This window comes from Saccostrea echinata, unplaced genomic scaffold (assembly GCF_033153115.1).
Source record: "Saccostrea echinata isolate AGI-Se365-2 ecotype Australia unplaced genomic scaffold, CSIRO_AGI_Sech_v1 ptg000009l, whole genome shotgun sequence".
In the NCBI taxonomy this organism is placed as follows: domain Eukaryota; kingdom Metazoa; phylum Mollusca; class Bivalvia; order Ostreida; family Ostreidae; genus Saccostrea; species Saccostrea echinata.
This window is the reverse complement of record NW_026889758.1, coordinates 3,002,162-3,017,849: the sequence shown is the minus strand read 5'-3', so window position 1 is coordinate 3,017,849 and position 15,688 is coordinate 3,002,162. Positions and strand designations below refer to the sequence as shown.

General features: G+C 33.8%; 1 long non-coding RNA gene across 1 annotated transcript; it reads right to left on the bottom strand.

Moving 5' to 3' along the window:
- Nucleotides 1–1,908: 1,908 nt before the first annotated feature.
- LOC133183170 (uncharacterized) lies at nt 1,909–14,622 on the bottom strand. Its single transcript, XR_009720598.1, has 3 exons — nt 14,564–14,622; nt 6,983–7,092; nt 1,909–1,987 (listed from the first exon to the last, which is right to left on the bottom strand). It is a non-coding gene; the product is annotated as an uncharacterized LOC133183170 (long non-coding RNA).
- Between the last annotated feature and the right edge of the window lie 1,066 nt (nt 14,623–15,688).

Below are 15,688 nucleotides of genomic sequence, written 5' to 3'. Positions count from 1 at the left end.
GTCAGTTCCAGCATCCATAGCATGTCTGGTAGTGTCCATCCCTAGTTTCGTCATCCATGCAAGTTTAGTCATAACATGTCATATAGTGATAGAGCTACTCCAAAGACATTACTCTGGTCACATATCTGAAAAATGTAGGTCAGATTCAGCATCAAAAGCAAGTCTTCTTGTGTCCATCTTTAGATACATCATTCCATGCTAGTTTGGTTCTGGTAAGGCTAATAATTACTCATCTGGAAAATAAAGGTTAGATCCAGCATCCAAAGCAAGTCTGGTAGTGTCCATCCCTAGGTGCATCCTCCATGCAACTTTGGTCCAGGTAGGGCTTAGTTACTTGGAAATACATGGACTTGCTCCAAAAACTTTAACCTGGTCACTCATCTAGAAAAATTTAGGTCAGATCCAGTATCTGAAGCAAGTCTAGTATTGTCCATCCCTAGATGCATCATCCATGTAAGTTGGGTGCAGGTACAGCTTATAGTTACTTGGGAATGGACTTGCTCCTAAAACTTTAACCGGGATGCCGACACAAACGAAAATCAATAATTATGATTTGCCATCTAAATCACATGTTCAATTTCAAGTGTGATTTACAACATTTTCATAATTTTATTCGGTAAACAAATGAAAAAATTTACAAATTCATTTTTAATGGACCCAAATTATAGCTTGTATAGCCACTGTATTAGTGTAAAATGTGCACTGCGCCATTTGGCTGGCCCCACAAAATGCAAGAAAGCCTGATTTTCTAGTTTGTAAGTTCATTGCAGTCTGCACTCTTGGTATTCGTCATCGAAATTAAATGATATCCATGATGTATCATATAACAAGAGGCCCAAGGGCCTTAACGGTCACGTGAGTATAAAACAACAATCCATAGAGGATCCATAGAGTATAAAATAAACCTTAATTTGTTGCCCAAAAGCAAGAAAAATAGGATGATCATGATCATCGAAATAATTAGTCTAATATTCAGTAACAACTCATAAATTAAGTTCTAATCTGTCCCCCATTTAGATTTTTTTCCTATAAGTTTTATTTTCTAATATGGCCCCACCCTACCCCCGAGGGTCATAATTTGAATAATCTTGAATCTACACTACTGTAAAACACTTTTTATTCACAAGAACTTTATTTTTGCGTAATTACGTGAGACAGTGTGCTCGTGAAAATTTCATTCTCGCTTATATTAGTATTCCTAAAGATTATATACAGCAAACACATTTCGTGAATATTCTGTCTCGCTAATAAGGAGTCAGTGACTATCTCGCGAAAATGAAGTGTCCCGAAAATTTAGTGATCTACAGCACCTGAAGATGTTTCTGTATTAAAATGACTAATCATGGCTTTGTTGTTCTTGAGAAGAAAATTTTTAAATGATCTTTCCTATATATTCCTAACTAAAACTTTGATCACCTGTTGTGTCCCCTCCCTACCCCAGGGGGTCATGATTTGAACAAATTTGAATTTACATTACCCAAGGATGCTTCCATATAAATAAGACAAATCATGGCTTTGCTATTCTTGAGAAGATTGTTAAAGATTTTTCCTAATGTATTCATATGTAAATCTTTGATCATAATTTGTGGCCCCACTCTATATTACCTGAGGATGCTTCCATGTAAATATAACCAATCATGGCTTTGCTGTTCTTGAGAAAATAATTTTTTCAAGATTTTTCCTACGTATTCCAATGTAAAAATTTCATTGTTCATTATGGCCCCACCCTCCCCGGGGATCATGATTTTAAGAAATTTGAATCTACACTACCTGAAGATATTTCTACATCAGTTTCATCTTTCTTGGCCCAGTGGTTCTGGAGAAGATTTTTCCAATGTATTCCCATGTAAAACTTTGATCTCCCATTGTGACCTGCCCTGCCCCGGGCAGGGGTGTGCAATTACCATTGCCCAACGCCCAGGGCTACCAATTTTAGAGGTTGGGCTATCATAAATCTATACTGCATTAGCCTGTCGGGCTAGTAAATCTGAAACGAAAGTATACGTATATTTACATCGACTGAATTGATGTACGAATTAACTTTGTTGTAAAATCGTAATCTTTAATTCTTTTCAACCTATATGTATTGTGTGTTGCTATCGCCAGTCGTTTCAGTGACAATTATATTCGATAAAAATAGGGAGAAGTAACTGACAATAACATAGCGCAAACCATTATTTGTTTTATTTATTTCAACTTCAATGTTTTTTTTTTTTTTTTACCTTTTTGTTATACTTATACATGTATTGTTTTCGGTAGTTAATGGGCTAGTGATGATTGTCAACCTTGAGCTAGTAACTTTGTTACTTCCACTAGCCTAGGCTAGTAACTAGTTTTTGTAATTGCACACCCCTGCCCAGGGGTCATGATTTGAACAAACTTGAATCTACACTACCTGAGGATGTTTCCACATAAGTTTTATCTTTCTTTGCCCAGTGGTTCTGGAGAAGAAGATTTTTAAAGATTTTTCCTATGTATTCCTATAATGTAAAACTTTGATCGTTCATTGTGGCCCCACCCTACCCCTGGGGGTTATGATTTTAACAAACTTGAGTCTACACTACCTGAAGATGTTTCCACATAAGTTTCATCTTACCTGGTCCAGTGGTTCTTGAAAAGAAGATTTTTAAAAGATGCCATTAATTTTTCACTAATTCTTAGTTATCTCCCCTTGGAAGACGGTGTGGCCCTTCATTTGAACAAACTTGAATTACCTTTACCCAAGGATACTTTGTGGCAAGTTTGGTTGAAATTGGCCAGGTGGTTCTTGAGAAGTAGTTGAAAATGTAAAAAAGTTTACGCAAGACCCACACCCGCACGACGACGGATGAAAACAGATACATGTAGCAATAGGTCACCTGAATGAAAACAGATACATGTAGCAATAGGTCACCTGAGTGACTCAGGTGACCTAATAAAATCAGAGCCACCAATCAACATATTAACATCCACTGGCAAAGCAACAAACTTTTCCTCTGAAAAATGATTTATGAAATTGATGCGCATGGAAAATATTACCTTAGGCCATTCCAAGTTTATTCTATGTTTAGCGTCCACCCATCTTTCAAATACCTCCCTACCTATTCGCAAAAAACACACAAACCAAAAAGTAAAACACAAGTCATTATAGTCATAAAAATGATGTCATGCAAAGGATATGATTCCATTAATCTATTTTTCTTGTAGAAATATTTATTCTTCAGCAAAATCAAGGTATAAAATGCTTAAAATATTCCAAATATGGCATATTGTAGACAAAAATTGACAGAATTCAGTGATTTCGACCAGAATAAACAATTTCAGGACTCCTGATTTTGTTTGTTTGTTTTTTGTTTTGTTTTTTTTTTTTTTGATAAGGGATGTCAAAAAACCAAGGCACACGCGGACGCTAAACATAGAAAAAACTTGGAATGGCCTTACATGTACAATGAAATACCATACTAACAAATTCTAATTAATTATCTAGGCTCGCTCTTTGATCTCTAAAAGTTGGCATTAAAAAATGATTTTGGTTTAAATATATTTTATTCTAAATACTTGCTGTAATAGATGACAAATCTCCATGAAGTTCTAAAAACAGAAAATTAATTTCCACATATCTGTTATCAAGGTGGCAGGGGATAATTTTTCTTTTCAATGCCAAACATGTGCCGAGGGGGTAGGCATATGCATGAGGTCAATAAAAACAGATAGTTTGGGGCAGTTTCTTGGGTGCTAATTAATTGCACTTCATATATCTATAACTCAAAAAATGTGTCAACATATAACATGTAACCTACATATTAAAGTGCACATGTACCGAAAATGCACTTGGAGGTCTCCAAAGATTTTGGCTTGTTTTTCCAAGATTTGGGCCGCTGTCGCACCTATACAACCCATCCCATTCCCGATCGAGCAGGATAAAACACCCAGTATTCTGTAGAACAATGCATGCCCTAATGAAAATTCACCAATTGATCTGGGGCCATTCACCTTCCCTCTGAGATGCACACCACTGCTTTTCAGCTGAATTTCCTCTGCAACTGACCAAATGTCTTAGTTTGTAATTTACAACTCTATATATGCTAAGCATCATAGTGACACCTACATGATGCACATCATTTTTCTCAGCAAGCTCTGCTACACTGCACATGTACATGTATCCACATAATTATTCTATTCATTTTTCTACATAAAATATCACATCAATCATGGGATACCTCAGTTTTTAAAGAAATTTGACAGCGCGTACTATAGTATGAAACTATCCCCTGCCACCCAATGTCGTATGGCCGTAGTCAAGTCGTACCCAAGGCAATTCAAATCTTAACATGTTAACATACAAACATATACGGTTTTGAGTTGACACAGATAAATGCTGTTTTTATTCTCACGGATCAAAAAGTTCCTTGATAAAATGGTTTGCTTAACGGATAAAAGTTATGTAATTGATCCTAAAAGTTTCATTTCATTATATTTTGCTAGTTGTAAAGGGGTATATAATAAATTTATCATTTTCATTGAGTCAATAATTATCAATTTCATTGAGTCAATAATTTGGAATATTCCATAATTATCTCTTAATTTGAATCACTTAAACATGTTAAATCAACACATGCCCCTGATCGGCTGAGAATGCAAAATTTGGTGGTAATTTGCTTCACATTTAGATTATTTTACAATGTATACTTTAGAATTTATTAAATATCCATTCCAATAAACAAAAAGAACAGATTACATTTATCAGAAAACAAATTTTTTACTGAGAATAAACATAGTTTGAAAAACTTGTAGTGTTGTGTGTGACGTTTTGGGCGAGTAAACATGGCACTGAAGGATATGCCTATCCCGTTAGTATATAGATCCCTGACTTAATGCATAGAATAATGATTATACGTTAAAAAAGTGTGTTATAAAATTTGCATTGTCTGTTTATGATATGGAATACAACAGATCTAGGGCCTTTAAGTCAAAAAAATTATTTGTTTATTCATTTGAAAATTTTGTTACAATTCAATTCCAGGAAATGCAGACTTGGCTCTTCTTTATAGTAAAATTCTGCGCCAGATTTTCATTTTGCTCAGTAAAAGTTACCTTCAATTATAATGCCCTGTTCACACAGAGAGTTTAATTCGAATTAAACATAAGTTACTGCAAATTAAATTTGAACCGCGTTCACACAGGGAATTTAATGCGAATTAGTTTAATTCAAATTAATTAACTGCACATTAAATTACTTCGCATTAGCTCCGTGTGAACGCTAAACGAAGCTAATTCGAATTAAATTTTGACGCATGCGTAATGGCACAATTAAGTCACACGCCATATGTCTGTGGATAGATATGGATACTTATGCTATTTCTTAGTGGAAAACAAAGAAAAATTATGTTAATCACTGATATGTGCATAGACACTATGACAGAATGTAATATGGGTTTGCTGCGCATAAAGTGACGTGATTTGAAAATGATGTCAAAATAGTCTTACTGAATAGCCTTACTGTAGAAATAAAATTTTAATTCCCATTAGTTTACTTCGCATTAGCTGTCGTGTGAACACAATTTAATTCGCATTATTTTAATTCACATTATTTACTTCGCATTAATTTACTGTGAATCAAACTCTCCGTGTGAACAGGGCATAACAATTTAATGCATGTTACTGTCAATCAAAAATTGTTTTAATCAGTAAATCATTATGCAAAAACTTACATGACTTGCAGAAGTCAGCATAAACAACTTCACTAGCGAATCAAGATCCCATTCAAAAAACATTGGTAATGTAATGCAATATCATGCACTCAAGTGTATAATATATAATTTTCTTATCGGTATAATAAAACAATTGATACCCCATATGAGTTCCACATGGTGAAAAGAAGGACCCTTGACATGAACGACTTGCTAACCAGACCTGACCTCGGCCACTATGTGGCCTTGGTCAGGTTAATTAGAATAATCTAACTGTGTCTTGGGACAGGCCCTCACTACAGTTAGAATGCCTCCCCTATACCAGTAATATAGCAGAAAATTACAGAATCGCTCTGAAATGATTTTGGAGAAAATTAATGAAGTTGCATTGGAAATAACAGTCAAATTAATCATAACAAACCTTTTTGAGACTGTAAATACCTTTCATCTAAAAATTTAATCCATATAATGGAAGAATTCAACACTTTTTCACCAACATTTTTTACTCGTTTCAAATTTACACACCATGTTGACATTCAGAACTCTCAGGATTTTTCATAGTAAATGCACTAAGTTAGAGTTATCTCCCGTATTTTCTTTGCTACACAGACAATACACGGAATGCATTCTATCGTTAAGCAGGGTCCGTAGGACATTTATCATTTTAACGATAGAATATTCTATCTATGGTCAGGTTATTTCACCTCGTAGACCAAGTCTTGGGTCCGTATTTCACCATGTTTACCTCAAAAGGGGTAATAAGTTGTTAATATTGTTAAGTTACGAGTTGTCAGCTTGTAACAATTCTCCTGGTTACGAATTTTGTCGTTTCATTAATATGAGTTGACCTATTGGGTTTGATCTGATCTACTCAACATGCTAGAGGTTCACGGCGATATACTTTTGACTTGGCGCTCCGAGGTATATAAGGGAGCGTAGGGACGTTTAACCGAGGCTCTTACTTGTAGGAGAAGATCTGACCTAGATACGATCATACGAGTTGACCAAAAACCCGTAAACAGACACTGTAACTTTTCTGTGTTTCCCAATCCCAAACAAGGATAGACTGTAATGCAGGCCCAACTGTGTTCATTGTACGTGTATAAAAAATGAATAAAACGGGCACTATAAAGATTACCGTTCCGAAAAATTGACACATACATGATACAACTGACCTAGTTCGAATTTTCTCAATTAAGTGACAACTTTCCAAAGTTCACAGTACATACGATGAACTTCAAGCATCTTCTAAATTTCCATCTTCAAAAGTAACAAGAGAAGATTTTTATACTTTAAAGCTTACAAATACTTACAAAACTGTCTTTCATACGCAATGCAGTCTCAGTGATCAGTTCATGTTCATGTTGTAGGGTGTTACCTTCGCTTAACTGGTTCTTGTGAACTTCCGGTAACCAGCACATTTCTGAAAAATGAAAATCTTGTAATATGCAGGCAATATTTATGACTTTTAGAGTGGGACAGTTGCAAAGTATGATGGCAAAGGTACTTATTTTGGCCATTTTAGGGTGGGACAAGTCATTTTAACAACAAAAGACCCTACATACATAATTTATATAACCAGGGACCTGATATAACTCAGTAACTGTAGGGCAGTGGCGGATCCAGAAGGGTGTCTAAAGATTAAGGGCCTGGGACACAAATTATAAATGCAATATTTAGCAACAACAAAATAAAATTTCTTCATCTTTATACGAATAATTTTGGTTATAAAAGGGGAGTTGGCGCCCCCCCCCCCCCCGAACCCCCTCCTAGTAAAGGTCCCTGATTTTATTATGAAATGAGAAAAGACTCATGAATAGTAATTCAAAACCATGAAATAAACCCTCAAATCACAGGTTCCTCCTAGTTTTTGGGCAATTTAGATCTGGCCTTCAGTGCAAAACTGTCAAATTAATCAATTTAATCAAATTATCAGGAAATTAATTAATCAATTTAGATTTAGAAAGTATGCTACATTTAAGATTTAGACAGTATATTAGAAGCATATAATATACTTTTAGTCAAGAGTGTACAGGGATTTACCCTGGATTGTATTCCATACACCTTGAGGCTGAATCAAGGGTGTAGGGGATTTACTCTGTGTTGTATTCCATAATTGTGTGCAGAAGGCCCCAGTGCTTTTTAACTATGCCTTGTGACATCTCAATATTTAACCTTCGGCTCAAGCTGTACATAGTACATACTAAATTACACCAGCTGGCTTGCTATACAATCAAATCTTGTATTACAAGTTAGCTTGCTGCTTCAGCCTCTGAGGATGTATAGAATACAATTTACCAGAGGAAAATCTCTTTACACCCTTGATTGAATTGCAGTGGATATATCCCTGCTAGAATTACAAGAAAAACAATCCATGTCATATTTCCTTAGAAATAAAAAATGTCATGGTCAAGTAAGATTTTATACAACTTTCAAACATTTTCAGGTTGCATGATATCCAAAATCATGCACATTTAAAATTCCCAAATATTTCATTTAGAAAAGGAAATCACCAAATATTTTGCAACTGAATGGAGTTTGTACCCTTCAAGTAGTAGCCATCTATACCACAGCCTCAACATGGCTGATGAAGGAGAAATTTAAAGGTCATATTATATTGTATATATGTACAGGCGTATTTATGAACTTTAATTTACTTTGATTTAATTTTCATACAAAATGAGAACGGGAAATATATTCTTTCACTGCAGTGGAAGGTATGGGACCAATTTATTTAAGACTTTATAAATCTATGTTTATGCACTGGTCCCACTCTGGTGAATAATATTGCCTAGTCTCTTATTCATGGACTATAAATTTGTGGAAACTTGAATGTAATTGATATTGCAATTCAAATTATCCTAGTAATTAAGAATACGAAGCCAAATATACTTATTAAGCGGATGTTGCATTATTTTGTATGCTTTCTGTGGTTCATGACATTTTAAATTAATGCTGAAAATTCTTTCCAAAAAATATTTACTTTTACATATGTATGTTTATCTAAAGTGTTCCAAGAAAAAACATGTGTGTTGCCTGCTATATAGGCTCATAAAAGTTGTAAATAAATCTAAGGATGGTCAGGTATTTGCTGTACAGTGCATAAAAAATCCACAAATAGGAAGGCTCTGATAGAAATTGACAATATGATAGAAAATGTTGAATATGATTCCCCTACCCTCAAAACTAAAAAAAATAATATTACAATTAAATCAGAAATAATTATTATTTAATGCATGTTTCCAACAATCCTCTGAAAGTCAGACTTTCCCTATTATATTGACTTTACTACACTTGAATTTAACATTCAGCTGATTTTCAAAGGAAATACTTAGTATTCAAGATATCTTTATCTAAATTCACACAATGATATATTGTAAGAACTATTCAAATGTGTCCATTTTTTTTTTACCTTGACTTAGCTTTTATTTTGCATTTTGTTCAGTTTTAAAGGAACTGTTCAAGAATTTTTTAATCCAAATACACATACAGTGTACTATCACATGTTGGTAAGAAGTATTCAAATGTGTCCTGAAATTTTTATTGTGACCCCTATGATATTGACCCAACTATTTCAATCTGCATTTAGTTCAATTTCAAAGAAATTATTGAAGATATTTTTATTTATACACATATCTGAGAACTGATAAACTATGTCAGTTTTTTTTATCTTGATCTTCCCTTTGACCTCGCTATTCCTTATTTTGTAGCTTAGTCTTATAAAAATCTTTTCATTTATTTTTATCTATGCACTTCCACTGACACATATTGGTGATAACATTTCAACTGTGTCCAAATTATGACCTGTTCCTTTTGTTAATCATTAATCTTACTATTTATTTTAGTTACAGCTCTTTTTTTAAGGAAAGTATTCATAATATTTCTATCAAATGTACAATAACACAAAATTGGTGAGAGTTATTCAACTGTGTCATAATATTTCAAACCTTTATAAAGTTTCCTTTGACCTTGACCTCATCATTCCTCCTTTACTCTGATTTTGAACCATAGAAGCCTGATACTTTTTTCCTTGTTTCATCAAAATTTATCCTGGGTAAGGCATTCATATCCTGTTATAGATTTTAATTTCTTTTAATGAAGGTTGTTATCTAGAATACTGATATCTCAAATACCAGGGATACATGTATGTCGAAGTGAGTTGGCACTCCCTAAAATCTTTTTTTCAGCATTCTTCATGTTTTTAACCCTTGTCATTTCCAATCTTTCTGCAAAAATTTCAAATTGTTATTAAAAAAAATGAATTGCAATGTTTATGCCTTTATAAAAAAAGTTTAAACAAAATAAAAACAAAATCTTACCTATCAACCCTATTATTTATTAGCAAGTAATGGTACATGTATACAAGCATGTTTTTTTCCTTAGGCCTGATGTCTTATAGATTTCATTCCAGTTAATAAATCTTGTTGATCGATTGATTGTTTGTTGTTTAATGTCCCTCTTGCAGGGCTCTCACACCAGTTTTTGGGACTGGGGCCGGGGCAGTGAAAATTGGGAAAATTAGCGACCTTTTCAGGAAATTTGGGAAAATCATAACTAGACAATATCCATTAAATTCATTATATACAGTGAAAACTGTCTAATCCGACACCTGTCCAATCCGTCACACTGTGAATTCCGACCTAAGATTTTGTTCCCATTTTACTATATTCAATGTTTTTTTACACTGTGCAATCCGACACACTGTCTATTCCGACACAAAATTCGTCTCCCAGTGCATGTCGGATTAGACAGGTTTCACTGTATTGAGTTTCTGGTGGTTGTTATCAACTAAATTTCTGTTTTGTAATACAGAGAAATATGAGTAACAAGTTTAGGAACTACATATTTTACTAAATGTTCTTTAATATTTGGGGAAGTGACCAATTGTGAAAATTAAAACATTTAATTGGGATAAAAGGTACCTTTTTTGAATTGGTAATGGGGCCTTTAAACGGCCCCAATTATAGGGAATCGAGAGCCCTGCTCTTGAGAATTTTTCATTCATATAGAGATGCTACCACTTGCTGGTGTAAGGCTACAAATGTTGACCTATATTCAGCACTCAGGGCGAGTGAGGGATATTTTTTGAGCCAGCACTAACTGTGACAAGGGACCTCAGTTTATACAGTCTCATCCGAAGGACCAGTCTCCACGACCCGCAGTGGGATTCGAACCTGCGACGTAAGGATCAACTCCTTACTCCGCGACTCTAGAGCAGACACCCTAACCACTGCGTCATGCAGGCGACAAGAAATCTTATTAAAAAGTCTAATAAACTGTAGCTCTGTACATTTTATTTACCCTAAAATGTGCGAATTCAATGCATCACCAAACTCGATAAATCATGATATCTGTATAACAACATATTGCTGTTTCCTAATTAATGAGAATTAGTTTGTGTATATATATAGTGCAAACATATAGTGCATATGCATATATGCATAGTGTATATGTATATAAACATATCAAGTTTTCAAGTAATAATTACTTAAGTTGAACTTCAGTATCCATGACACTGATATATTGAATATCATGGATATATGTTGAAGGGATTTTGGAGTCCCAAACCCTTATTCTTTGGGTGTTTTGCCCTGGATATTTTGAATCCTCAGATATCAAGGTTTGACTGTATTTAAAATTTTTGGAGTTTCATTGTTATTTTGCTAACCCAGTTAAGCAGGTATTACTATTTCAATCTATACTATATGTCTTGTTAATTCCTAACCCATACTAATTATCAGACTAGTAATCAATGACTTCCCTAAGTAAGTTGTGATTTATTGACCACTTTCAGGTACATTAACAGTGGCAGATTCAGGACCCCCCCCCCCCCCCTTCCAAGATATTTTTTTTAAAATTGTCATTTTTACAACATATTACATAAATGAGATTGTCTCTTTGCTATATCCAAACACATTGTTCTGTATTGTATTATATGTATTAAAAAACCCAAACATTTACTTATTGTAGTACTCTTAGATAGATTAATTTTTAGGCCGACTAAGTCATAATTTTTAATATTATACTTTCATTTAAATTAGTTGAATCTGATTCGTCAAGAAACATTTGTTAAAAACACTATTACCCGCTGAATAATGAAGCCACACCCTCCAGGATAGCAACAGTCGACATTGCTTGACTACAGGTGATATTCCAAAAAAATATTGACTCTGCAGAATTTATGCGCGCAAGGTTCACTGTAATGTGTTTGTTTGTTTGTATGTTGTTTAACGTCCCTCTCGAGAATTTTTCACTCATATGGAGACGCCACCACTTGCCGGTGGAGAGCTGCAAATTTTGTCCTATACTCGGCACTTACGGCCATTGAGCAGTGAGGGATCTTTTTTGTGCCAGCACCTACTGCGACACAGGACCTCGGTTTATACGGTCTCATCCGAAGGACCGCTCTCCATGTCCCACAGTGGGATTCGAACCCGCGACGTAAGGATCAACTCCTTACTTCGCGACTCTAGAGCAGACGCTCTAACCACTGCGCCACGCGGGCGACTCACTGTAATGTGTATTTGTATAAAACATTCAGTATGATGTAAAAAATACTTCATGTAGTTGCAGTTGAGGGTAACATTGAAAATTTTCACCCCAAGAAAACCATTGTCAACCTCGGCTGTGCATCAGTTGACAATGGTTTTCTAAGGCTGAAAATTTTCAATGTTACCATGGTTACACTCAACTACATGCAGTATTTATATAATACAATCTCAAACTTTATATTACTGAGAAAGAACTTCAAGATTCCCAAGGATTCAGGATATCGAGGGTTAAATTATATAAATATTGCATGAAGTTGAGTGTAACATTGAAAATTTTCACCCCAAGAAAACCATTGTCAACCGAGGCGCAGCCTTGGTTGACAATGGTTTTCTTGGGGTGAAAATTTTCAATGTTACACTCAACTACATGCAATATTTATTATATTATGCTGAATGTTTTATGCGAATACATATAAAAGTGAACCTTGCGTGCATAAATTCTGCGCAGTCACTATTTTTGGAATATCACCCGTCATCAAGCATTGTTGACTGTTCCTATGCCGGAGGGCATGACTTCATCATTCAGTGGGTAATAGTGTTTTTTAATAAATGTTTCTCGACAAATCAGATTCAACAAAGTTACATGAAAGTATAATATACTTAAATAATATATGGTTGGACCACAAAATCACTCCGACATATCCATGGTATTCTAGATAGCAGTGTTTGGGATACTGAATCTCAACCATTACTGTAGTTATTAATATATTAAATCATGTAAAGGTTAACAGATTTTAACAAATAGACCTCATGTTTAAGTCAAGTTTGCTCAGTTTTTACAACATTGTAAAACTGGAGTGTTACAACCTGTCTGGTGGCAGTTCAAATGAAAAATTAATTGATAAGAATTAGGTTAAAAATAGAAAAACACATTATTGGTCATAAAATTAAAACTATTCAATTGAATTGCAAAATGAATGAATAGATAAGGGAAAAAATTAATAAATGAAAATGAAATTGATTCAACAAATTTTACATGTAAATATGATCACATTTAAAGAATCTCAGTTACTAAAACTCAGCACTGACCCTACAGCAGCAGAAATAATCTGAAAACTGAAAGCCAACCAAAATGTTAGTCTAAAAATGTTGATTTATTTTGCTCCCGTCCTTTTGCATAAAGAAAGCTTGAAAATTCTTTCCATTTAACTCACATTTATCTTTTTTAATTACTAATACTATACGCAGTGGTTATGGCATTTGCTCTGGAGTCGCAGCTTACATTGCGGATTCGAATCTCATTGCGGGACATGGGGACAGGTCCTTTGGATGACAGTATATACCGAGCTTCTGTTTCATAGTATGCGATGGCATGAAAAAGATCCATAATTGCTTATGGGTGCACAGGTCTAAATTTTTGGCCCTCCATTGGCAAGTGGTGGCATCTCAGTACGAGAGAAAAAATTTCAAAGGGATGGTAAATAAGCAAACAATTATTTTAATTACTTGTTCTTTAATATTAAGCAAATATGAAAGAATTTTATTTTTTCTCTTGAATATTTTGCAATTGTATCAAACTCATTCTTTCAAATAAACTTAACTTTCAGGAAGTTCTGGTAAAGTCAAATTACTGGTATATAAAATGTGAGATTATATGATGAAATAATTTCATTAGAGATGATGAAATAATCTCATTAGATAAGGCAACATTATTTAAAATGAATTGTTTAAAACAGATAAAAAACACTAAAAAAAAAAAAAAAAAAAAAAAAAAAAAACCAAACAAACGGATAAAAGAACACTAAAACAAATTCACTTGTTTTAACTAAAATAATTTACATATGTTTATTTACTAAACAATTTTTTTTTAAAAAAGGTAAGTCCAATTTTATCATTCTTGATCAGGAAATTCGGATTATCCCTCATTCTACTTTTACAACCAGTAACTCACAATGACTTTTTTTCAATACCCTAATGTTAAGTGCACAAAAAACAAACTTAGGGCCTATAATTTATTAATTTATCTGTTTGCAATCGCATTGCCTTTGACAAACTACTTTAAAATGTCGGAGTTTCGAGGAAATTCAGTCAATATTAATAAATGTTATGTAACATATAAAACTGATTTTAAAGTTTAAAATAATAATTTCATTAAACACGGTACGTTATTTTAAAGTTAATTATTTCAATTAATAGAGAAAATATCCTTAGAAGAAGTGCAACTTTATTCACATCCTTAACTGAATGTCATTTCTAACAGAATAATCTGTTAAAATCATGTTATAATTTTTTTATCAGTACTCTGGTCTTTAAGCGACTAAATAATAATAAAACATGTCAAAAACAGTTAATTCGGATTTTGTACTATGTAAAAATTGTCAAAATATGTTGTTAATAACTTACTTTTACTGTTGATGTCCATTTTCACGGAAGTTACTCGTGCGCATGCGCAAAAAATCCATCAGAGGAAAGTGTGTAAACGCCATGGTGCAGCATGAAAATGTGTGTGGAAAAAATCACGTTCAGACCGGAAACTCACACTATGAACAATTTTGTATTTTCTGGGTAATATACGGTGCGAAATTCCGTTTTCAACACTTTAGAAAACTCACTACATGAGTGTAAGTGGTGACTCTTCAAAATGTAGTGACTTGCTGGTGTGTTACTTAGTACGTGTAGTGAGTATCAGGGTCTTACAAACACACATATGTGTGTGTGTGTGTGTGTATCAAAAGATTTAGTTAAGTGCAAAGCTAAAGGTCTCTCACAACAGCTGTGGATATCAAGGTCAATCCCCAAAATCTGACATTTTATGTGAAGATAATAATAGAACAGTTTCATCAGAGCTAAAGCTAGGCAACAGATAAACAAAATTGACTGAAAGCAAATTCTACACAAAGAACATCTTTTCTTCGCAATCTAACTAATAGCTGGAAATTTCAATTTACTTGGTTAAAAAAATGTCATGCCGATAAGGCTAATTTTATAGCGATGTTTGATAAAATTCAAAATATTTAAAGCGAACTTTTTAAATTCAATTTTAATGGTACTAGAATATCTATCTTCCTGCGCGTTTCCAATATATACATGCTCCTTTGTAGACAAAGGTAGTAAGAGCAATATTTTGACAACCGGATTTCCAACGGTGTTCATATTTGTTATACATAGAAAAGTTTGTAAAAGGTTACAAGTAAGAAAAAAAAATCCGTTTAGTATATTGAATTAATTCTTTGATTGAGGAATAGCTAATTATAGAAGCATTCCGTTTCACTTATTCTCCACATACACTGGAAATAATCAGACTCCATGGTTGTTTGCCTGAATATAAAGACGAAAAACGCAGGTGTAATAAAAATTTAAAGATCAATTTAAATTTTCAAGTCTTTGGCAGAACGCTATTCATCGTAAATATAAAGAAAAACTTGGTACACACATGTAGGTAATTTAGGATGCCTTCTGTCAGGAAGTACTGTATATAACATAACTTCAGCTGCTCGTGTACCGGAATGGGGTCATCCACCAGTAAGA